Below are 19,103 nucleotides of genomic sequence, written 5' to 3'. Positions count from 1 at the left end.
TCTTAAAATCTTAGTTTTCATTGTCCGAACCTTATCTTTATAGAAATAATAGTCTCCATTGAAAATGTGTATGTGTCAAAGCTTTCGAATGTCCTTTTAATTTAGAGCGAATGCAATTATTTCTCTTACTTCTCTTTAAGGCATATAAAAGATTCCGCTGTGAACAGGATTTGAACCTGTGCAGGGAAACCCCATTGGATTTCAAGTCCAACGCCTTAACCACTCGGCCATCACAGCTGCATTTCCACCTGTTTGCTGGATTTTTGGGGGAAACAGCAGGTTTGGGGGTTTGACATGAAAAAAGTTCAAATCAGTAGGATAAACTGCTTGATTTCTTTCAAAACTTTTTTCCCCCATTGTTAAAACTTTAGTTTTCATTGGCTAGACCTTGGTTTGGAATCTCTTTTAAATTTAGAGCGCATGCAATTATTTCTCTGAAAAGACTTCTCTTCTCTCAGAGCGTATAAAACAATCCGCTGTGAACAGGATTTGAACCTATGCGGGGAGACCCCATTGGATTTCGAGTCCAACGCCTTAACCTCTCGGCCATCACAGCCCATTTTATCTCCACTCATCGGGTGCCTTTTGGATAGTATCGTTGGACAGATTGAAATAAAGCACTGCCCTAAGTGTGTCTAGCCCTTTTTTGCCACACAAAGTCATGAGAAAGTCCTCTTGCGTATGACTGTTGACTTACAGACAGAGACAGGTGTGATGTAAGGTTCATGAGAAGGAGGACGGTTTTGGAAAACTAATGAGGTGTGTTTTGGAGAATACAGTTGAGCGACGTCTCTGAACTCAGGAGTAGCCCTAACTGTGTCTTAACCTTTTCTTCAACACACGGTCATGAGATAGGCCTCTTGCTTAAGGCTATTGTTTTACAGACAGAGACAGGTGTGGTGTGAGGTTCATGAGAAGAAGTAAGGCTTTGGGAAGTAAGGAGAAGCACTTTTTTAACAATTGACACTACGATATGAAAAAAACTTAAATCAATAAGATAAACCGCTTGATTTCTATCAATGCTTTTTCCCAACGCTCTTAAAATCTTAGTTTTCATTGTCCGAACCTTATCTTTATAGAAATAATAGTCTCCATTGAAAATGTGTATGTGTCAAAGCTTTCGAATGTCCTTTTAATTTAGAGCGAATGCAATTATTTCTCTGACTTCTCTTTAAGGCGTATAAAAGATTCCGCTGTGAACAGGATTTGAACCTGTGCGGGGAAACCCCATTGGATTTCAAGTCCAACGCCTTAACCACTCGGCCATCACAGCTGCATTTCCACCTGTTTGTTGGATTTTTGGGGGAAACAGCAGGTTTGGGGGTTTCACATGAAAAAAGTTCAAATCAGTAGGATAAACTGCTTGATTTCTTTCAAAACTTTTTTCCCCCCATTCTTAAAACTTTAGTTTTCATTGGCTAGACCTTGGTTTGGAATCTCTTTTAAATTTAGAGCGCATGCAATTATTTCTCTGAAAGGACTTCTCTTCTCTCAGAGCGTATAAAACATTCCGCTGTGAACAGGATTGTGAACCTATGCGGGGAGACCCCATTGGATTTCGAATCCAACGCCTTAACCTCTCGGCCATCACAGCCCATTTTATCTCCACTCATCGGGTGCCTTTTGGATAGTATCGTTGGACAGATTGAAATAAAGCACTGCCCTAAGTGTGTCTAGCCCTTTTTTGCCACACAAAGTCATGAGAAAGTCCTCTTGCGTATGACTGTTGACTTACAGACAGAGACAGGTGTGATGTAAGGTTCATGAGAAGGAGGACGGTTTTGGAAAACTAATGAGGTGTGTTTTGGAGAATACAGTTGAGCGACGTCTCTGAACTCAGGAGTAGCCCTAACTGTGTCTTAACCTTTTCTTCAACACACGGTCATGAGATAGGCCTCTTGCTTAAGGCTATTGTTTTACAGACAGAGACAGGTGTGGTGTGAGGTTCATGAGAAGAAGTAAGGCTTTGGGAAGTAAGGAGAAGCACTTTTTTAACAATTGACACTACGATATGAAAAAAACTTAAATCAATAAGATAAACCGCTTGATTTCTATCAATGCTTTTTCCCAACGCTCTTAAAATCTTAGTTTTCATTGTCCGAACCTTATCTTTATAGAAATAATAGTCTCCATTGAAAATGTGTATGTGTCAAAGCTTTCGAATGTCCTTTTAATTTAGAGCGAATGCAATTATTTCTCTGACTTCTCTTTAAGGCGTATAAAAGGTTCCGCTGTGAACAGGATTTGAACCTGTGCGGGGAAACCCCATTGGATTTCAAGTCCAACGCCTTAACCACTCGGCCATCACAGCTGCATTTCCACCTGTTTGTTGGATTTTTGGGGGAAACAGCAGGTTTGGGGGTTTGACATGAAAAAAGTTCAAATCAGTAGGATAAACTGCTTGATTTCTTTCAAAACTTTTTTCCCCCCATTCTTAAAACTTTAGTTTTCATTGGCTAGACCTTGGTTTGGAATCTCTTTTAAATTTAGAGCGCATGCAATTATTTCTCTGAAAGGACTTCTCTTCTCTCAGAGCGTATAAAACATTCCGCTGTGAACAGGATTGTGAACCTATGCGGGGAGACCCCATTGGATTTCGAGTCCAACGCCTTAACCTCTCGGCCATCACAGCCCATTTTATCTCCACTCATCGGGTGCCTTTTGGATAGTATCGTTGGACAGATTGAAATAAAGCACTGCCCTAAGTGTGTCTAGCCCTTTTTTGCCACACAAAGTCATGAGAAAGTCCTCTTGCGTATGACTGTTGACTTACAGACAGAGACAGGTGTGATGTAAGGTTCATGAGAAGGAGGACGGTTTTGGAAAACTAATGAGGTGTGTTTTGGAGAATACAGTTGAGCGACGTCTCTGAACTCAGGAGTAGCCCTAACTGTGTCTTAACCTTTTCTTCAACACACGGTCATGAGATAGGCCTCTTGCTTAAGGCTATTGTTTTACAGACAGAGACAGGTGTGGTGTGAGGTTCATGAGAAGAAGTAAGGCTTTGGGAAGTAAGGAGAAGCACTTTTTTAACAATTGACACTACGATATGAAAAAAACTTAAATCAATAAGATAAACCGCTTGATTTCTATCAATGCTTTTTCCCAACGCTCTTAAAATCTTAGTTTTCATTGTCCGAACCTTATCTTTATAGAAATAATAGTCTCCATTGAAAATGTGTATGTGTCAAAGCTTTCGAATGTCCTTTTAATTTAGAGCGAATGCAATTATTTCTCTGACTTCTCTTTAAGGCGTATAAAAGATTCCGCTGTGAACAGGATTTGAACCTGTGCGGGGAAACCCCATTGGATTTCAAGTCCAACGCCTTAACCACTCGGCCATCACAGCTGCATTTCCACCTGTTTGTTGGATTTTTGGGGGAAACAGCAGGTTTGGGGGTTTGACATGAAAAAAGTTCAAATCAGTAGGATAAACTGCTTGATTTCTTTCAAAACTTTTTTCCCCCCATTCTTAAAACTTTAGTTTTCATTAGCTAGACCTTGGTTTGGAATCTCTTTTAAATTTAGAGCACATGCAATTATTTCTCTGAAAGGACTTCTCTTCTCTCAGAGCGTATAAAACATTCCGCTGTGAACAGGATTGTGAACCTATGCGGGGAGACCCCATTGGATTTCGAGTCCAACGCCTTAACCTCTCGGCCATCACAGCCCATTTTATCTCCACTCATCGGGTGCCTTTTGGATAGTATCGTTGGACAGATTGAAATAAAGCACTGCCCTAAGTGTGTCTAGCCCTTTTTTGCCACACAAAGTCATGAGAAAGTCCTCTTGCGTATGACTGTTGACTTACAGACAGAGACAGGTGTGATGTAAGGTTCATGAGAAGGAGGACGGTTTTGGAAAACTAATGAGGTGTGTTTTGGAGAATACAGTTGAGCGACGTCTCTGAACTCAGGAGTAGCCCTAACTGTGTCTTAACCTTTTCTTCAACACACGGTCATGAGATAGGCCTCTTGCTTAAGGCTATTGTTTTACAGACAGAGACAGGTGTGGTGTGAGGTTCATGAGAAGAAGTAAGGCTTTGGGAAGTAAGGAGAAGCACTTTTTTAACAATTGACACTACGATATGAAAAAAACTTAAATCAATAAGATAAACCGCTTGATTTCTATCAATGCTTTTTCCCAACGCTCTTAAAATCTTAGTTTTCATTGTCCGAACCTTATCTTTATAGAAATAATAGTCTCCATTGAAAATGTGTATGTGTCAAAGCTTTCGAATGTCCTTTTAATTTAGACCGAATGCAATTATTTCTCTTACTTCTCTTTAAGGCATATAAAAGATTCCGCTGTGAACAGGATTTGAACCTGTGCAGGGAAACCCCATTGGATTTCAAGTCCAACGCCTTAACCACTCGGCCATCACAGCTGCATTTCCACCTGTTTGTTGGATTTTTGGGGGAAACAGCAGGTTTGGGGGTTTGACATGAAAAAAGTTCAAATCAGTAGGATAAACTGCTTGATTTCTTTCAAAACTTTTTTTCCCCCCATTGTTAAAACTTGAGTTTTCAGTGGCTAGACCTTGGTTTGGAATCTCTTTTAAATTTAGAGCGCATGCAATTATTTCTCTGAAAGGACTTCTCTTCTCTCAGAACATATAAAACACTCCGCTGTGAACAGGATTTGAACCTATGCGGGGAGACCCCATTGGATTTCGAGTCCAACGCCTTAACCTCTCGGCCATCACAGCCCATTTTATCTCCACTCATCGGGTGCCTTTTGGATAGTATCGTTGGACAGATTGAAATAAAGCACTGCCCTAAGTGTGTCTAGCCCTTTTTTGCCACACAAAGTCATGAGAAAGTCCTCTTGCGTATGACTGTTGACTTACAGACAGAGACAGGTGTGATGTAAGGTTCATGAGAAGGAGGACGGTTTTGGAAAACTAATGAGGTGTGTTTTGGAGAATACAGTTGAGCGACGTCTCTGAACTCAGGAGTAGCCCTAACTGTGTCTTAACCTTTTCTTCAACACACGGTCATGAGATAGGCCTCTTGCTTAAGGCTATTGTTTTACAGACAGAGACAGGTGTGGTGTGAGGTTCATGAGAAGAAGTAAGGCTTTGGGAAGTAAGGAGAAGCACTTTTTTAACAATTGACACTACGATATGAAAAAAACTTAAATCAATAAGATAAACCGCTTGATTTCTATCAATGCTTTTTCCCAACGCTCTTAAAATCTTAGTTTTCATTGTCCGAACCTTATCTTTATAGAAATAATAGTCTCCATTGAAAATGTGTATGTGTCAAAGCTTTCGAATGTCCTTTTAATTTAGAGCGAATGCAATTATTTCTCTGACTTCTCTTTAAGGCGTATAAAAGATTCCGCTGTGAACAGGATTTGAACCTGTGCGGGGAAACCCCATTGGATTTCAAGTCCAACGCCTTAACCACTCGGCCATCACAGCTGCATTTCCACCTGTTTGTTGGATTTTTGGGGGAAACAGCAGGTTTGGGGGTTTGACATGAAAAAAGTTCAAATCAGTAGGATAAACTGCTTGATTTCTTTCAAAACTTTTTTCCCCCCATTCTTAAAACTTTAGTTTTCATTAGCTAGACCTTGGTTTGGAATCTCTTTTAAATTTAGAGCACATGCAATTATTTCTCTGAAAGGACTTCTCTTCTCTCAGAGCGTATAAAACATTCCGCTGTGAACAGGATTGTGAACCTATGCGGGGAGACCCCATTGGATTTCGAGTCCAACGCCTTAACCTCTCGGCCATCACAGCCCATTTTATCTCCACTCATCGGGTGCCTTTTGGATAGTATCGTTGGACAGATTGAAATAAAGCACTGCCCTAAGTGTGTCTAGCCCTTTTTTGCCACACAAAGTCATGAGAAAGTCCTCTTGCGTATGACTGTTGACTTACAGACAGAGACAGGTGTGATGTAAGGTTCATGAGAAGGAGGACGGTTTTGGAAAACTAATGAGGTGTGTTTTGGAGAATACAGTTGAGCGACGTCTCTGAACTCAGGAGTAGCCCTAACTGTGTCTTAACCTTTTCTTCAACACACGGTCATGAGATAGGCCTCTTGCTTAAGGCTATTGTTTTACAGACAGAGACAGGTGTGGTGTGAGGTTCATGAGAAGAAGTAAGGCTTTGGGAAGTAAGGAGAAGCACTTTTTTAACAATTGACACTACGATATGAAAAAAACTTAAATCAATAAGATAAACCGCTTGATTTCTATCAATGCTTTTTCCCAACGCTCTTAAAATCTTAGTTTTCATTGTCCGAACCTTATCTTTATAGAAATAATAGTCTCCATTGAAAATGTGTATGTGTCAAAGCTTTCGAATGTCCTTTTAATTTAGACCGAATGCAATTATTTCTCTTACTTCTCTTTAAGGCATATAAAAGATTCCGCTGTGAACAGGATTTGAACCTGTGCAGGGAAACCCCATTGGATTTCAAGTCCAACGCCTTAACCACTCGGCCATCACAGCTGCATTTCCACCTGTTTGTTGGATTTTTGGGGGGAAACAGCAGGTTTGGGGGTTTGACATGAAAAAAGTTCAAATCAGTAGGATAAACTGCTTGATTTCTTTCAAAACTTTTTTCCCCCCATTGTTAAAACTTGAGTTTTCAGTGGCTAGACCTTGGTTTGGAATCTCTTTTAAATTTAGAGCGCATGCAATTATTTCTCTGAAAGGACTTCTCTTCTCTCAGAACATATAAAACACTCCGCTGTGAACAGGATTTGAACCTATGCGGGGAGACCCCATTGGATTTCGAGTCCAACGCCTTAACCTCTCGGCCATCACAGCCCATTTTATCTCCACTCATCGGGTGCCTTTTGGATAGTATCGTTGGACAGATTGAAATAAAGCACTGCCCTAATTGTGTCTAGCCCTTTTTTGCCACACAAAGTCATGAGAAAGTCCTCTTGCGTATGACTGTTGACTTACAGACAGAGACAGGTGTGATGTAAGGTTCATGAGAAGGAGGACGGTTTTGGAAAACTAATGAGGTGTGTTTTGGAGAATACAGTTGAGCGACGTCTCTGAACTCAGGAGTAGCCCTAACTGTGTCTTAACCTTTTCTTCAACACACGGTCATGAGATAGGCCTCTTGCTTAAGGCTATTGTTTTACAGACAGAGACAGGTGTGGTGAGAGGTTCATGAGAAGAAGTAAGGCTTTGGGAAGTAAGGAGAAGCACTTTTTTAACAATTGACACTACGATATGAAAAAAACTTAAATCAATAAGATAAACCGCTTGATTTCTATCAATGCTTTTTCCCAACGCTCTTAAAATCTTAGTTTTCATTGTCCGAACCTTATCTTTATAGAGATAATAGTCTCCATTGAAAATGTGTATGTGTCAAAGCTTTCGAATGTCCTTTTAATTTAGAGCGAATGCAATTATTTCTCTGACTTCTCTTTAAGGCGTATAAAAGATTCCGCTGTGAACAGGATTTGAACCTGTGCGGAGAAACCCCATTGGATTTCAAGTCCAACGCCTTAACCACTCGGCCATCACAGCTGCATTTCCACCTGTTTGTTGGATTTTTTGGGGAAACAGCAGGTTTGGGGGTTTGACATGAAAAAAGTTCAAATCAGTAGGATAAACTGCTTGATTTCTTTCAAAACTTTTTTCCCCCCATTCTTGAAACTTTAGTTTTCATTGGCTAGACCTTGGTTTGGAATCTCTTTTAAATTTAGAGCGCATGCAATTATTTCTCTGAAAGGACTTCTCTTCTCTCAGAGCGTATAAAACATTCCGCTGTGAACAGGATTGTGAACCTATGCGGGGAGACCCCATTGGATTTCGAATCCAACGCCTTAACCTCTCGGCCATCACAGCCCATTTTATCTCCACTCATCGGGTGCCTTTTGGATAGTATCGTTGGACAGATTGAAATAAAGCACTGCCCTAAGTGTGTCTAGCCCTTTTTTGCCACACAAAGTCATGAGAAAGTCCTCTTGCGTATGACTGTTGACTTACAGACAGAGACAGGTGTGATGTAAGGTTCATGAGAAGGAGGACGGTTTTGGAAAACTAATGAGGTGTGTTTTGGAGAATACAGTTGAGCGACGTCTCTGAACTCAGGAGTAGCCCTAACTGTGTCTTAACCTTTTCTTCAACACACGGTCATGAGATAGGCCTCTTGCTTAAGGCTATTGTTTTACAGACAGAGACAGGTGTGGTGTGAGGTTCATGAGAAGAAGTAAGGCTTTGGGAAGTAAGGAGAAGCACTTTTTTAACAATTGACACTACGATATGAAAAAAACTTAAATCAATAAGATAAACCGCTTGATTTCTATCAATGCTTTTTCCCAACGCTCTTAAAATCTTAGTTTTCATTGTCCGAACCTTATCTTTATAGAAATAATAGTCTCCATTGAAAATGTGTATGTGTCAAAGCTTTCGAATGTCCTTTTAATTTAGAGCGAATGCAATTATTTCTCTGACTTCTCTTTAAGGCGTATAAAAGATTCCGCTGTGAACAGGATTTGAACCTGTGCGGGGAAACCCCATTGGATTTCAAGTCCAACGCCTTAACCACTCGGCCATCACAGCTGCATTTCCACCTGTTTGTTGGATTTTTGGGGGAAACAGCAGGTTTGGGGGTTTGACATGAAAAAAGTTCAAATCAGTAGGATAAACTGCTTGATTTCTTTCAAAACTTTTTTCCCCCCATTCTTAAAACTTTAGTTTTCATTAGCTAGACCTTGGTTTGGAATCTCTTTTAAATTTAGAGCACATGCAATTATTTCTCTGAAAGGACTTCTCTTCTCTCAGAGCGTATAAAACATTCCGCTGTGAACAGGATTGTGAACCTATGCGGGGAGACCCCATTGGATTTCGAGTCCAACGCCTTAACCTCTCGGCCATCACAGCCCATTTTATCTCCACTCATCGGGTGCCTTTTGGATAGTATCGTTGGACAGATTGAAATAAAGCACTGCCCTAAGTGTGTCTAGCCCTTTTTTGCCACACAAAGTCATGAGAAAGTCCTCTTGCGTATGACTGTTGACTTACAGACAGAGACAGGTGTGATGTAAGGTTCATGAGAAGGAGGACGGTTTTGGAAAACTAATGAGGTGTGTTTTGGAGAATACAGTTGAGCGACGTCTCTGAACTCAGGAGTAGCCCTAACTGTGTCTTAACCTTTTCTTCAACACACGGTCATGAGATAGGCCTCTTGCTTAAGGCTATTGTTTTACAGACAGAGACAGGTGTGGTGTGAGGTTCATGAGAAGAAGTAAGGCTTTGGGAAGTAAGGAGAAGCACTTTTTTAACAATTGACACTACGATATGAAAAAAACTTAAATCAATAAGATAAACCGCTTGATTTCTATCAATGCTTTTTCCCAACGCTCTTAAAATCTTAGTTTTCATTGTCCGAACCTTATCTTTATAGAAATAATAGTCTCCATTGAAAATGTGTATGTGTCAAAGCTTTCGAATGTCCTTTTAATTTAGACCGAATGCAATTATTTCTCTTACTTCTCTTTAAGGCATATAAAAGATTCCGCTGTGAACAGGATTTGAACCTGTGCAGGGAAACCCCATTGGATTTCAAGTCCAACGCCTTAACCACTCGGCCATCACAGCTGCATTTCCACCTGTTTGTTGGATTTTTGGGGGAAACAGCAGGTTTGGGGGTTTGACATGAAAAAAGTTCAAATCAGTAGGATAAACTGCTTGATTTCTTTCAAAACTTTTTTCCCCCCATTGTTAAAACTTGAGTTTTCAGTGGCTAGACCTTGGTTTGGAATCTCTTTTAAATTTAGAGCGCATGCAATTATTTCTCTGAAAGGACTTCTCTTCTCTCAGAACATATAAAACACTCCGCTGTGAACAGGATTTGAACCTATGCGGGGAGACCCCATTGGATTTCGAGTCCAACGCCTTAACCTCTCGGCCATCACAGCCCATTTTATCTCCACTCATCGGGTGCCTTTTGGATAGTATCGTTGGACAGATTGAAATAAAGCACTGCCCTAAGTGTGTCTAGCCCTTTTTTGCCACACAAAGTCATGAGAAAGTCCTCTTGCGTATGACTGTTGACTTACAGACAGAGACAGGTGTGATGTAAGGTTCATGAGAAGGAGGACGGTTTTGGAAAACTAATGAGGTGTGTTTTGGAGAATACAGTTGAGCGACGTCTCTGAACTCAGGAGTAGCCCTAACTGTGTCTTAACCTTTTCTTCAACACACGGTCATGAGATAGGCCTCTTGCTTAAGGCTATTGTTTTACAGACAGAGACAGGTGTGGTGTGAGGTTCATGAGAAGAAGTAAGGCTTTGGGAAGTAAGGAGAAGCACTTTTTTAACAATTGACACTACGATATGAAAAAAACTTAAATCAATAAGATAAACCGCTTGATTTCTATCAATGCTTTTTCCCAACGCTCTTAAAATCTTAGTTTTCATTGTCCGAACCTTATCTTTATAGAAATAATAGTCTCCATTGAAAATGTGTATGTGTCAAAGCTTTCGAATGTCCTTTTAATTTAGAGCGAATGCAATTATTTCTCTGACTTCTCTTTAAGGCGTATAAAAGATTCCGCTGTGAACAGGATTTAAACCTGTGCGGGGAAACCCCATTGGATTTCGAGTCCAACGCCTTAACCTCTCGGCCATCACAGCCCATTTTATCTCCACTCATCGGGTGCCTTTTGGATAGTATCGTTGGACAGATTGAAATAAAGCACTGCCCTAATTGTGTCTAGCCCTTTTTTGCCACACAAAGTCATGAGAAAGTCCTCTTGCGTATGACTGTTGACTTACAGACAGAGACAGGTGTGATGTAAGGTTCATGAGAAGGAGGACGGTTTTGGAAAACTAATGAGGTGTGTTTTGGAGAATACAGTTGAGCGACGTCTCTGAACTCAGGAGTAGCCCTAACTGTGTCTTAACCTTTTCTTCAACACACGGTCATGAGATAGGCCTCTTGCTTAAGGCTATTGTTTTACAGACAGAGACAGGTGTGGTGTGAGGTTCATGAGAAGAAGTAAGGCTTTGGGAAGTAAGGAGAAGCACTTTTTTAACAATTGACACTACGATATGAAAAAAACTTAAATCAATAAGATAAACCGCTTGATTTCTATCAATGCTTTTTCCCAACGCTCTTAAAATCTTAGTTTTCATTGTCCGAACCTTATCTTTATAGAGATAATAGTCTCCATTGAAAATGTGTATGTGTCAAAGCTTTCGAATGTCCTTTTAATTTAGAGCGAATGCAATTATTTCTCTGACTTCTCTTTAAGGCGTATTAAACATTCCGCTGTGAATAGGATTTGAACCTATGCGGGGAGACCCCATTGGATTTCGAGTCCAACGCCTTAACCTCTCGGCCATCACAGCCCATTTTATCTCCACTCATCGGGTGCCTTTTGGATAGTATCGTTGGACAGATTGAATTAAAGCACTGCCCTAATTGTGTCTAGCCCTTTTTTGCCACACAAAGTCATGAGAAAGTCCTCTTGCGTATGACTGTTGACTTACAGACAGAGACAGGTGTGATGTAAGGTTCATGAGAAGGAGGACGGTTTTGGAAAACTAATGAGGTGTGTTTTGGAGAATACAGTTGAGCGACGTCTCTGAACTCAGGAGTAGCCCTAACTGTGTCTTAACCTTTTCTTCAACACACGGTCATGAGATAGGCCTCTTGCTTAAGGCTATTGTTTTACAGACAGAGACAGGTGTGGTGTGAGGTTCATGAGAAGAAGTAAGGCTTTGGGAAGTAAGGAGAAGCACTTTTTTAACAATTGACACTACGATATGAAAAAAACTTAAATCAATAAGATAAACCGCTTGATTTCTATCAATGCTTTTTCCCAACGCTCTTAAAATCTTAGTTTTCATTGTCCGAACCTTATCTTTATAGAGATAATAGTCTCCATTGAAAATGTGTATGTGTCAAAGCTTTCGAATGTCCTTTTAATTTAGAGCGAATGCAATTATTTCTCTGACTTCTCTTTAAGGCGTATAAAAGATTCCGCTGTGAACAGGATTTGAACCTGTGTGGGGAAACCCCATTGGATTTCAAGTCCAACGCCTTAACCACTCGGCCATCACAGCTGCATTTCCACCTGTTTGTTGGATTTTTTGGGGAAACAGCAGGTTTGGGGGTTTGACATGAAAAAAGTTCAAATCAGTAGGATAAACTGCTTGATTTCTTTCAAAACTTTTTTCCCCCCATTCTTAAAACTTTAGTTTTCATTGGCTAGACCTTGGTTTGGAATCTCTTTTAAATTTAGAGCGCATGCAATTATTTCTCTGAAAGGACTTCTCTTATCTCAGAGCGTATTAAACATTCCGCTGTGAATAGGATTTGAACCTATGCGGGGAGACCCCATTGGATTTTGAGTCCAACGCCTTAACCTCTCGGCCATCACAGCCCATTTTATCTCCACTCATCGGGTGCCTTTTGGATAGTATCGTTGGACAGATTGAAATAAAGCACTGCCCTAATTGTGTCTAGCCCTTTTTTGCCACACAAAGTCATGAGGAAGTCCTCTTGCGTATGACTGTTGACTTACAGACAGAGACAGGTGTGATGTAAGGTTCATGAGAAGGAGGACGGTTTTGGAAAACTAATGAGGTGTGTTTTGGAGAATACAGTTGAGCGACGTCTCTGAACTCAGGAGTAGCCCTAACTGTGTCTTAACCTTTTCTTCAACACACGGTCATGAGATAGGCCTCTTGCTTAAGGCTATTGTTTTACAGACAGAGACAGGTGTGGTGTGAGGTTCATGAGAAGAAGTAAGGCTTTGGGAAGTAAGGAGAAGCACTTTTTTAACAATTGACACTACGATATGAAAAAAACTTAAATCAATAAGATAAACCGCTTGATTTCTATCAATGCTTTTTCCCAACGCTCTTAAAATCTTAGTTTTCATTGTCCGAACCTTATCTTTATAGAGATAATAGTCTCCATTGAAAATGTGTATGTGTCAAAGCTTTCGAATGTCCTTTTAATTTAGAGCGAATGCAATTATTTCTCTGACTTCTCTTTAAGGCGTATAAAAGATTCCGCTGTGAACAGGATTTGAACCTGTGTGGGGAAACCCCATTGGATTTCAAGTCCAACGCCTTAACCACTCGGCCATCACAGCTGCATTTCCACCTGTTTGTTGGATTTTTTGGGGAAACAGCAGGTTTGGGGGTTTGACATGAAAAAAGTTCAAATCAGTAGGATAAACTGCTTGATTTCTTTCAAAACTTTTTTCCCCCCATTCTTAAAACTTTAGTTTTCATTGGCTAGACCTTGGTTTGGAATCTCTTTTAAATTTAGAGCGCATGCAATTATTTCTCTGAAAGGACTTCTCTTATCTCAGAGCGTATTAAACATTCCGCTGTGAATAGGATTTGAACCTATGCGGGGAGACCCCATTGGATTTTGAGTCCAACGCCTTAACCTCTCGGCCATCACAGCCCATTTTATCTCCACTCATCGGGTGCCTTTTGGATAGTATCGTTGGACAGATTGAAATAAAGCACTGCCCTAATTGTGTCTAGCCCTTTTTTGCCACACAAAGTCATGAGGAAGTCCTCTTGCGTATGACTGTTGACTTACAGACAGAGACAGGTGTGATGTAAGGTTCATGAGAAGGAGGACGGTTTTGGAAAACTAATGAGGTGTGTTTTGGAGAATACAGTTGAGCGACGTCTCTGAACTCAGGAGTAGCCCTAACTGTGTCTTAACCTTTTCTTCAACACACGGTCATGAGATAGGCCTCTTGCTTAAGGCTATTGTTTTACAGACAGAGACAGGTGTGGTGTGAGGTTCATGAGAAGAAGTAAGGCTTTGGGAAGTAAAGAGAAGCACTTTTTTAACAATTGACACTACGATATGAAAAAAACTTAAATCAATAAGATAAACCGCTTGATTTCTATCAATGCTTTTTCCCAACGCTCTTAAAATCTTAGTTTTCATTGTCCGAACCTTATCTTTATAGAGATAATAGTCTCCATTGAAAATGTGTATGTGTCAAAGCTTTCGAATGTCCTTTTAATTTAGAGCGAATGCAATTATTTCTCTGACTTCTCTTTAAGGCGTATTAAACATTCCGCTGTGAATAGGATTTGAACCTATGCGGGGAGACCCCATTGGATTTCGAGTCCAACACCTTAACCTCTCGGCCATCACAGCCCATTTTATCTCCACTCATCGGGTGCCTTTTGGATAGTATCGTTGGACAGATTGAAATAAAGCACTGCCCTAATTGTGTCTAGCCCTTTTTTGCCACACAAAGTCATGAGAAAGTCCTCTTGCGTATGACTGTTGACTTACAGACAGAGACAGGTGTGATGTAAGGTTCATGAGAAGGAGGACGGTTTTGGAAAACTAATGAGGTGTGTTTTGGAGAATACAGTTGAGCGACGTCTCTGAACTCAGGAGTAGCCCTAACTGTGTCTTAACCTTTTCTTCAACACACGGTCATGAGATAGGCCTCTTGCTTAAGGCTATTGTTTTACAGACAGAGACAGGTGTGGTGTGAGGTTCATGAGAAGAAGTAAGGCTTTGGGAAGTAAGGAGAAGCACTTTTTTAACAATTGACACTACGATATGAAAAAAACTTAAATCAATAAGATAAACCGCTTGATTTCTATCAATGCTTTTTCCCAACGCTCTTAAAATCTTAGTTTTCATTGTCCGAACCTTATCTTTATAGAGATAATAGTCTCCATTGAAAATGTGTATGTGTCAAAGCTTTCGAATGTCCTTTTAATTTAGAGCGAATGCAATTATTTCTCTGACTTCTCTTTAAGGCGTATAAAAGATTCCGCTGTGAACAGGATTTGAACCTGTGTGGGGAAACCCCATTGGATTTCAAGTCCAACGCCTTAACCACTCGGCCATCACAGCTGCATTTCCACCTGTTTGTTGGATTTTTTGGGGAAACAGCAGGTTTGGGGGTTTGACATGAAAAAAGTTCAAATCAGTAGGATAAACTGCTTGATTTCTTTCAAAACTTTTTTCCCCCCATTCTTAAAACTTTAGTTTTCATTGGCTAGACCTTGGTTTGGAATCTCTTTTAAATTTAGAGCGCATGCAATTATTTCTCTGAAAGGACTTCTCTTATCTCAGAGCGTATTAAACATTCCGCTGTGAATAGGATTTGAACCTATGCGGGGAGACCCCATTGGATTTCGAGTCCAACGCCTTAACCTCTCGGCCATCACAGCCCATTTTATCTCCACTCATCGGGTGCCTTTTGGATAGTATCGTTGGACAGATTGAAATAAAGCACTGCCCTAATTGTGTCTAGCCCTTTTTTGCCACACAAAGTCATGAGAAAGTCCTCTTGCGTATGACTGTTGACTTACAGACAGAGACAGGTGTGATGTAAGGTTCATGAGAAGGAGGACGGTTTTGGAAAACTAATGAGGTGTGTTTTGGAGAATACAGTTGAGCGACGTCTCTGAACTCAGGAGTAGCCCTAACTGTGTCTTAACCTTTTCTTCAACACACGGTCATGAGATAGGCCTCTTGCTTAAGGCTATTGTTTTACAGACAGAGACAGGTGTGGTGTGAGGTTCATGAGAAGAAGTAAGGCTTTGGGAAGTAAGGAGAAGCACTTTTTTAACAATTGACACTACGATATGAAAAAAACTTAAATCAATAAGATAAACCGCTTGATTTCTATCAATGCTTTTTCCCAACGCTCTTAAAATCTTAGTTTTCATTGTCCGAACCTTATCTTTATAGAGATAATAGTCTCCATTGAAAATGTGTATGTGTCAAAGCTTTCGAATGTCCTTTTAATTTAGAGCGAATGCAATTATTTCTCTGACTTCTCTTTAAGGCGTATAAAAGATTCCGCTGTGAACAGGATTTGAACCTGTGTGGGGAAACCCCATTGGATTTCAAGTCCAACGCCTTAACCACTCGGCCATCACAGCTGCATTTCCACCTGTTTGTTGGATTTTTTGGGGAAACAGCAGGTTTGGGGGTTTGACATGAAAAAAGTTCAAATCAGTAGGATAAACTGCTTGATTTCTTTCAAAACTTTTTTCCCCCCATTCTTAAAACTTTAGTTTTCATTGGCTAGACCTTGGTTTGGAATCTCTTTTAAATTTAGAGCGCATGCAATTATTTCTCTGAAAGGACTTCTCTTATCTCAGAGCGTATTAAACATTCCGCTGTGAATGCGGGGAGACCCCATTGGATTTCGAGTCCAACGCCTTAACCTCTCGGCCATCACAGCCCATTTTATCTCCACTCATCGGGTGCCTTTTGGATAGTATCGTTGGACAGATTGAAATAAAGCACTGCCCTAATTGTGTCTAGCCCTTTTTTGCCACACAAAGTCATGAGAAAGTCCTCTTGCGTATGACTGTTGACTTACAGACAGAGACAGGTGTGATGTAAGGTTCATGAGAAGGAGGACGGTTTTGGAAAACTAATGAGGTGTGTTTTGGAGAATACAGTTGAGCGACGTCTCTGAACTCAGGAGTAGCCCTAACTGTGTCTTAACCTTTTCTTCAACACACGGTCATGAGATAGGCCTCTTGCTTAAGGCTATTGTTTTACAGACAGAGACAGGTGTGGTGTGAGGTTCATGAGAAGAAGTAAGGCTTTGGGAAGTAAGGAGAAGCACTTTTTTAACAATTGACACTACGATATGAAAAAAACTTAAATCAATAAGATAAACCGCTTGATTTCTATCAATGCTTTTTCCCAACGCTCTTAAAATCTTAGTTTTCATTGTCCGAACCTTATCTTTATAGAGATAATAGTCTCCATTGAAAATGTGTATGTGTCAAAGCTTTCGAATGTCCTTTTAATTTAGAGCGAATGCAATTATTTCTCTGACTTCTCTTTAAGGCGTATAAAAGATTCCGCTGTGAACAGGATTTGAACCTGTGTGGGGAAACCCCATTGGATTTCAAGTCCAACGCCTTAACCACTCGGCCATCACAGCTGCATTTCCACCTGTTTGTTGGATTTTTTGGGGAAACAGCAGGTTTGGGGGTTTGACATGAAAAAAGTTCAAATCAGTAGGATAAACTGCTTGATTTCTTTCAAAACTTTTTTCCCCCCATTCTTAAAACTTTAGTTTTCATTGGCTAGACCTTGGTTTGGAATCTCTTTTAAATTTAGAGCGCATGCAATTATTTCTCTGAAAGGACTTCTCTTATCTCAGAGCGTATTAAACATTCCGCTGTGAATAGGATTTGAACCTATGCGGGGAGACCCCATTGGATTTCGAGTCCAACGCCTTAACCTCTCGGCCATCACAGCCCATTTTATCTCCACTCATCGGGTGCCTTTTGGATAGTATCGTTGGACAGATTGAAATAAAGCACTGCCCTAATTGTGTCTAGCCCTTTTTTGCCACACAAAGTCATGAGAAAGTCCTCTTGCGTATGACTGTTGACTTACAGACAGAGACAGGTGTGATGTAAGGTTCATGAGAAGGAGGACGGTTTTGGAAAACTAATGAGGTGTGTTTTGGAGAATACAGTTGAGCGACGTCTCTGAACTCAGGAGTAGCCCTAACTGTGTCTTAACCTTTTCTTCAACACACGGTCATGAGATAGGCCTCTTGCTTAAGGCTATTGTTTTACAGACAGAGACAGGTGTGGTGTGAGGTTCATGAGAAGAAGTAAGGCTTTGGGAAGTAAGGAGAAGCACTTTTTTAACAATTGACACTACGATATGAAAAAAACTTAAATCAATAAGATAAACCGCTTGATTTCTATCAATGCTTTTTCCCAACGCTCTTAAAATCTTAGTTTTCATTGTCCGAACCTTATCTTTATAGAGATAATAGTCTCCATTGAAAATGTGTATGTGTCAAAACTTTCGAATGTCCTTTTAATTTAGAGCGAATGCAATTATTTCTCTGACTTCTCTTTAAGGCGTATAAAAGATTCCGCTGTGAACAGGATTTGAACCTGTGTGGGGAAACCCCATTGGATTTCAATTCCAACGCCTTAACCACTCGGCCATCACAGCTGCATTTCCACCTGTTTGTTGGATTTTTTGGGGAAACAGCAGGTTTGGGGGTTTGACATGAAAAAAGTTCAAATCAGTAGGATAAACTGCTTGATTTCTTTCAAAACTTTTTTCCCCCCATTCTTAAAACTTTAGTTTTCATTGGCTAGACCTTGGTTTGGAATCTCTTTTAAATTTAGAGCGCATGCAATTATTTCTCTGAAAGGACTTCTCTTATCTCAGAGCGTATTAAACATTCCGCTGTGAATAGGATTTGAACCTATGCGGGGAGACCCCATTGGATTTCGAGTCCAACGCCTTAACCTCTCGGCCATCACAGCCCATTTTATCTCCACTCATCGGGTGCCTTTTGGATAGTATCGTTGGACAGATTGAAATAAAGCACTGCCCTAATTGTGTCTAGCCCTTTTTTGCCACACAAAGTCATGAGAAAGTCCTCTTGCGTATGACTGTTGACTTACAGACAGAGACAGGTGTGATGTAAGGTTCATGAGAAGGAGGACGGTTTTGGAAAACTAATGAGGTGTGTTTTGGAGAATACAGTTGAGCGACGTCTCTGAACTCAGGAGTAGCCCTAACTGTGTCTTAACCTTTTCTTCAACACACGGTCATGAGATAGGCCTCTTGCTTAAGGCTATTGTTTTACAGACAGAGACAGGTGTGGTGTGAGGTTCATGAGAAGAAGTAAGGCTTTGGGAAGTAAGGAGAAGCACTTTTTTAACAATTGACACTACGATATGAAAAAAACTTAAATCAATAAGATAAACCGCTTGATTTCTATCAATGCTTTTTCCCAACGCTCTTAAAATCTTAGTTTTCATTGTCCGAACCTTATCTTTATAGAGATAATAGTCTCCATTGAAAATGTGTATGTGTCAAAGCTTTCGAATGTCCTTTTAATTTAGAGCGAATGCAATTATTTCTCTGACTTCTCTTTAAGGCGTATAAAAGATTCCGCTGTGAACAGGATTTGAACCTGTGTGGGGAAACCCCATTGGATTTCAAGTCCAACGCCTTAACCACTCGGCCATCACAGCTGCATTTCCACCTGTTTGTTGGATTTTTTGGGGAAACAGCAGGTTTGGGGGTTTGACATGAAAAAAGTTCAAATCAGTAGGATAAACTGCTTGATTTCTTTCAAAACTTTTTTCCCCCCATTCTTAAAACT

The 19,103-nt window shown here is 40.4% G+C and overlaps 35 non-coding genes across 35 annotated transcripts; all 35 read right to left on the bottom strand.

Moving 5' to 3' along the window:
• Nucleotides 1-155: 155 nt before the first annotated feature.
• Nucleotides 156-237, bottom strand: TRNAS-UGA (transfer RNA serine (anticodon UGA)). Its single transcript has one exon. It is a non-coding gene; the product is annotated as a tRNA-Ser (tRNA).
• A 237-nt stretch (nt 238-474) lies between these two features.
• TRNAS-CGA (transfer RNA serine (anticodon CGA)) lies at nt 475-556 on the bottom strand. The gene has a single exon. It is a non-coding gene; the product is annotated as a tRNA-Ser (tRNA).
• A 635-nt stretch (nt 557-1,191) lies between these two features.
• On the bottom strand, nt 1,192-1,273 carry TRNAS-UGA (transfer RNA serine (anticodon UGA)). The gene has a single exon. It is a non-coding gene; the product is annotated as a tRNA-Ser (tRNA).
• Nucleotides 1,274-1,511: 238 nt separating this feature from the next.
• On the bottom strand, nt 1,512-1,594 carry TRNAS-CGA (transfer RNA serine (anticodon CGA)). Its single transcript has one exon. It is a non-coding gene; the product is annotated as a tRNA-Ser (tRNA).
• A 635-nt stretch (nt 1,595-2,229) lies between these two features.
• TRNAS-UGA (transfer RNA serine (anticodon UGA)) lies at nt 2,230-2,311 on the bottom strand. The gene has a single exon. It is a non-coding gene; the product is annotated as a tRNA-Ser (tRNA).
• A 238-nt stretch (nt 2,312-2,549) lies between these two features.
• Nucleotides 2,550-2,632, bottom strand: TRNAS-CGA (transfer RNA serine (anticodon CGA)). Its single transcript has one exon. It is a non-coding gene; the product is annotated as a tRNA-Ser (tRNA).
• A 635-nt stretch (nt 2,633-3,267) lies between these two features.
• Nucleotides 3,268-3,349, bottom strand: TRNAS-UGA (transfer RNA serine (anticodon UGA)). Its single transcript has one exon. It is a non-coding gene; the product is annotated as a tRNA-Ser (tRNA).
• A 238-nt stretch (nt 3,350-3,587) lies between these two features.
• TRNAS-CGA (transfer RNA serine (anticodon CGA)) lies at nt 3,588-3,670 on the bottom strand. Its single transcript has one exon. It is a non-coding gene; the product is annotated as a tRNA-Ser (tRNA).
• Nucleotides 3,671-4,305: 635 nt separating this feature from the next.
• Nucleotides 4,306-4,387, bottom strand: TRNAS-UGA (transfer RNA serine (anticodon UGA)). Its single transcript has one exon. It is a non-coding gene; the product is annotated as a tRNA-Ser (tRNA).
• Nucleotides 4,388-4,626: 239 nt separating this feature from the next.
• Nucleotides 4,627-4,708, bottom strand: TRNAS-CGA (transfer RNA serine (anticodon CGA)). Its single transcript has one exon. It is a non-coding gene; the product is annotated as a tRNA-Ser (tRNA).
• Nucleotides 4,709-5,343: 635 nt separating this feature from the next.
• Nucleotides 5,344-5,425, bottom strand: TRNAS-UGA (transfer RNA serine (anticodon UGA)). The gene has a single exon. It is a non-coding gene; the product is annotated as a tRNA-Ser (tRNA).
• Nucleotides 5,426-5,663: 238 nt separating this feature from the next.
• Nucleotides 5,664-5,746, bottom strand: TRNAS-CGA (transfer RNA serine (anticodon CGA)). Its single transcript has one exon. It is a non-coding gene; the product is annotated as a tRNA-Ser (tRNA).
• A 635-nt stretch (nt 5,747-6,381) lies between these two features.
• Nucleotides 6,382-6,463, bottom strand: TRNAS-UGA (transfer RNA serine (anticodon UGA)). The gene has a single exon. It is a non-coding gene; the product is annotated as a tRNA-Ser (tRNA).
• A 239-nt stretch (nt 6,464-6,702) lies between these two features.
• On the bottom strand, nt 6,703-6,784 carry TRNAS-CGA (transfer RNA serine (anticodon CGA)). The gene has a single exon. It is a non-coding gene; the product is annotated as a tRNA-Ser (tRNA).
• A 635-nt stretch (nt 6,785-7,419) lies between these two features.
• Nucleotides 7,420-7,501, bottom strand: TRNAS-UGA (transfer RNA serine (anticodon UGA)). The gene has a single exon. It is a non-coding gene; the product is annotated as a tRNA-Ser (tRNA).
• A 238-nt stretch (nt 7,502-7,739) lies between these two features.
• TRNAS-CGA (transfer RNA serine (anticodon CGA)) lies at nt 7,740-7,822 on the bottom strand. Its single transcript has one exon. It is a non-coding gene; the product is annotated as a tRNA-Ser (tRNA).
• A 635-nt stretch (nt 7,823-8,457) lies between these two features.
• On the bottom strand, nt 8,458-8,539 carry TRNAS-UGA (transfer RNA serine (anticodon UGA)). Its single transcript has one exon. It is a non-coding gene; the product is annotated as a tRNA-Ser (tRNA).
• A 238-nt stretch (nt 8,540-8,777) lies between these two features.
• Nucleotides 8,778-8,860, bottom strand: TRNAS-CGA (transfer RNA serine (anticodon CGA)). Its single transcript has one exon. It is a non-coding gene; the product is annotated as a tRNA-Ser (tRNA).
• Nucleotides 8,861-9,495: 635 nt separating this feature from the next.
• Nucleotides 9,496-9,577, bottom strand: TRNAS-UGA (transfer RNA serine (anticodon UGA)). The gene has a single exon. It is a non-coding gene; the product is annotated as a tRNA-Ser (tRNA).
• Nucleotides 9,578-9,815: 238 nt separating this feature from the next.
• Nucleotides 9,816-9,897, bottom strand: TRNAS-CGA (transfer RNA serine (anticodon CGA)). The gene has a single exon. It is a non-coding gene; the product is annotated as a tRNA-Ser (tRNA).
• A 635-nt stretch (nt 9,898-10,532) lies between these two features.
• TRNAS-CGA (transfer RNA serine (anticodon CGA)) lies at nt 10,533-10,614 on the bottom strand. Its single transcript has one exon. It is a non-coding gene; the product is annotated as a tRNA-Ser (tRNA).
• A 635-nt stretch (nt 10,615-11,249) lies between these two features.
• TRNAS-CGA (transfer RNA serine (anticodon CGA)) lies at nt 11,250-11,331 on the bottom strand. The gene has a single exon. It is a non-coding gene; the product is annotated as a tRNA-Ser (tRNA).
• A 635-nt stretch (nt 11,332-11,966) lies between these two features.
• TRNAS-UGA (transfer RNA serine (anticodon UGA)) lies at nt 11,967-12,048 on the bottom strand. The gene has a single exon. It is a non-coding gene; the product is annotated as a tRNA-Ser (tRNA).
• Nucleotides 12,049-12,286: 238 nt separating this feature from the next.
• TRNAL-CAA (transfer RNA leucine (anticodon CAA)) lies at nt 12,287-12,368 on the bottom strand. The gene has a single exon. It is a non-coding gene; the product is annotated as a tRNA-Leu (tRNA).
• Nucleotides 12,369-13,003: 635 nt separating this feature from the next.
• TRNAS-UGA (transfer RNA serine (anticodon UGA)) lies at nt 13,004-13,085 on the bottom strand. Its single transcript has one exon. It is a non-coding gene; the product is annotated as a tRNA-Ser (tRNA).
• Nucleotides 13,086-13,323: 238 nt separating this feature from the next.
• On the bottom strand, nt 13,324-13,405 carry TRNAL-CAA (transfer RNA leucine (anticodon CAA)). Its single transcript has one exon. It is a non-coding gene; the product is annotated as a tRNA-Leu (tRNA).
• Nucleotides 13,406-14,040: 635 nt separating this feature from the next.
• On the bottom strand, nt 14,041-14,122 carry TRNAS-CGA (transfer RNA serine (anticodon CGA)). Its single transcript has one exon. It is a non-coding gene; the product is annotated as a tRNA-Ser (tRNA).
• A 635-nt stretch (nt 14,123-14,757) lies between these two features.
• Nucleotides 14,758-14,839, bottom strand: TRNAS-UGA (transfer RNA serine (anticodon UGA)). The gene has a single exon. It is a non-coding gene; the product is annotated as a tRNA-Ser (tRNA).
• A 238-nt stretch (nt 14,840-15,077) lies between these two features.
• TRNAS-CGA (transfer RNA serine (anticodon CGA)) lies at nt 15,078-15,159 on the bottom strand. The gene has a single exon. It is a non-coding gene; the product is annotated as a tRNA-Ser (tRNA).
• Nucleotides 15,160-15,794: 635 nt separating this feature from the next.
• Nucleotides 15,795-15,876, bottom strand: TRNAS-UGA (transfer RNA serine (anticodon UGA)). Its single transcript has one exon. It is a non-coding gene; the product is annotated as a tRNA-Ser (tRNA).
• A 940-nt stretch (nt 15,877-16,816) lies between these two features.
• On the bottom strand, nt 16,817-16,898 carry TRNAS-UGA (transfer RNA serine (anticodon UGA)). The gene has a single exon. It is a non-coding gene; the product is annotated as a tRNA-Ser (tRNA).
• A 238-nt stretch (nt 16,899-17,136) lies between these two features.
• Nucleotides 17,137-17,218, bottom strand: TRNAS-CGA (transfer RNA serine (anticodon CGA)). The gene has a single exon. It is a non-coding gene; the product is annotated as a tRNA-Ser (tRNA).
• Nucleotides 17,219-17,853: 635 nt separating this feature from the next.
• Nucleotides 17,854-17,935, bottom strand: TRNAS-UGA (transfer RNA serine (anticodon UGA)). Its single transcript has one exon. It is a non-coding gene; the product is annotated as a tRNA-Ser (tRNA).
• A 238-nt stretch (nt 17,936-18,173) lies between these two features.
• On the bottom strand, nt 18,174-18,255 carry TRNAS-CGA (transfer RNA serine (anticodon CGA)). The gene has a single exon. It is a non-coding gene; the product is annotated as a tRNA-Ser (tRNA).
• Nucleotides 18,256-18,890: 635 nt separating this feature from the next.
• TRNAS-UGA (transfer RNA serine (anticodon UGA)) lies at nt 18,891-18,972 on the bottom strand. The gene has a single exon. It is a non-coding gene; the product is annotated as a tRNA-Ser (tRNA).
• Nucleotides 18,973-19,103: the final 131 nt, after the last annotated feature.

This window comes from Eleutherodactylus coqui, chromosome 2, assembly GCF_035609145.1.
Source record: "Eleutherodactylus coqui strain aEleCoq1 chromosome 2, aEleCoq1.hap1, whole genome shotgun sequence".
Taxonomy (NCBI): Eukaryota; Metazoa; Chordata; class Amphibia; order Anura; family Eleutherodactylidae; genus Eleutherodactylus; species Eleutherodactylus coqui.
This window is presented reverse-complemented; position numbering and strand designations above follow the sequence as displayed.